This window comes from Capsella rubella, unplaced genomic scaffold (assembly GCF_000375325.1).
Source record: "Capsella rubella cultivar Monte Gargano unplaced genomic scaffold, Caprub1_0 scaffold_1, whole genome shotgun sequence".
NCBI classification, from domain to species: domain Eukaryota; kingdom Viridiplantae; phylum Streptophyta; class Magnoliopsida; order Brassicales; family Brassicaceae; genus Capsella; species Capsella rubella.
Genome location: NW_006238923.1, coordinates 14,134,430 through 14,136,513, shown reverse-complemented (window position 1 = coordinate 14,136,513; position 2,084 = coordinate 14,134,430). Strand labels below are relative to the sequence as shown.

Here is a 2,084-nt window from a genome sequence, read left to right as displayed (position 1 = left end):
GTTTCTTGGCTAATCTCCCACTTAGTGAACCGTTCGGCGACTTCCACCAAGATCAACTTGTGTCGTTTGAATTTTTAGGTTAACAAATAACAAGAGTAGTCAAGTGTGTTGTTTTGGACTGAGTAAAAAACATTAATAGGCCACTTGTTTTTTTATTGTTCACTTATTAACACATAGACCAAGTTGGCCAATGTGATTTGTTTTGGAAATAAAAATAGCTCATTTTCAAAGAATGGTGAGAGTATAAAAAAGATAAAAGTATCTAACTTAATCGATGGTGAAAGGAGGACTAATGGCTGCCGCTTCTACTTCTGCAAAATACAGAACCTAACAGATGAAGAAGAAGATAGAGTGGTGTAGAACAGAAACCGAATAACCGATGGGTTATAGCAGACCGAACCGAACCGAATAGCAAACCGAAATCCTTTAAAAATTCTGCCGATCGGTTCACTCCACCATTCATATTCGGCGCCGAAAACCAAAAAAGTCGGTTCTTTTGGTTCAAAGGCACGTGTTTTAAGACCGCAAGGTACTTTGATGGTGTTTCCATTCATTGTATCACAGACCCATGTCACAATCTGACTTGATCTGCGGACTGCTCTGCTCAGATGGGGAAGCTGAACTCTCATGTTCTCGGCACCCATTCTCACAATTATGGTGATTCTTCCAGGCTTGTTGTTAGAAATCAAGATTTCTACTAGCTTGACTAGCTCACTGGGATCCATTTTGTTGCTCACCTGCATCAAGTTAAAGTGTTTTGGATATTCAGTAAATTCCGCTTAAAATCCAAGCCAATAGCTCTGATTTTTCAATGCCAACTCAAATCAACTTTCACTTGAAAGGAAAAATAAGAGCCACGAGACCAAGCATAAACCTCATTTGCTACTCTGTTTTGCTTTATCATAAACCAAAGTGAACAAATCCTTAATATAAGTATTTCTGTAGCAAGCTGCATATTATCGCTCTACCTATGCATTAAACTATGTAAACTTTGAAAAAGTAAAGTACCTTAATACCCAAAGGATTAGCAATCCCCTTGAGAAACTCGACATGAGCACCATCCAATTGTCTGATACGCTCTCCGCACCACACCATGTGTGCAGAGCAATCATAGTAGAGACCAGACGTTGAGTCCAACCTTGTTAGCGATTGCTCGTAGGGGAGAAGCAATCACTCATGGTATGTGTAGAAATCAGTTGTAGTCATGAGTGGATGATCCGTGCCAAGTCCACATGCAGACATGAACCCCAAGGCCTCATCAACCCTGTTAGCTAATTCCTGGTACCTGTACAACAAAACAGAGTTAAACAGAAAACCTTCAGCGCCTTGCAAAGTAACATGACCTACGGTAGTTGCTATCACCATCATTAATTCATCCAGAAAACTTTGCTTTCACATTCTCTTCAAGCCATACACAAAGTAATATCCACACTTGCCTTTGACTCTTTCTTGTATTGCTTTAGAAAAATTCCTCAAAAACTAAAGCTCTTACAACCTCTTAATCTCTCACATAATATCATGACTTGACTTCTCTATTTATATAAAACTAAAACATATGTCCTAATTCAAATAGGACATATAAAACTTATAATCCTAATCCATAACTCGGTAGAATTACAAAAACTTGCACTTCAAGTTATCTTCTTCTTCAAGCTTAACTCAACATTCTCCCCCTTAAGCTTGAACCCATTCTTCTTCAAGTATTGAACTCCAATGAACTCTCTCATCTCTTTAAACTTAATCTTCCCGAGAGCTTTTGTTAGTATATCCGCCTTTTGTTCCTTTCCAGGAACATACTCTACTTCTATGTGTCCATTCTCAACACATTCCCTTATAAAGTGATATCTCCTATGTATACTTCTTCCATGGAAGACTGGATTCTTGGTGAGTGCTAGTGCTGACTTATTGTCCATAAGAATTGTGACTCTTTTGCTAGATGACCCAATGACTTCACCTAACAAGTCTTGAAGCCATATGGCTTGTTTTTCAGCTTTGGTTCCCGCCATAAACTCAGCCTCACACGAAGACATCGCCACCGTGTGTTGTTTTTGAGTACACCATGTAATTGGGAAATTGTTCAGATA

The 2,084-nt window shown here is 38.9% G+C and overlaps 1 pseudogene; it reads right to left on the bottom strand.

The window, feature by feature from the left end:
- Positions 1 to 305: 305 nt before the first annotated feature.
- On the bottom strand, positions 306 to 1,365 carry LOC17899404 (annotated as a pseudogene).
- Between the last annotated feature and the right edge of the window lie 719 nt (positions 1,366 to 2,084).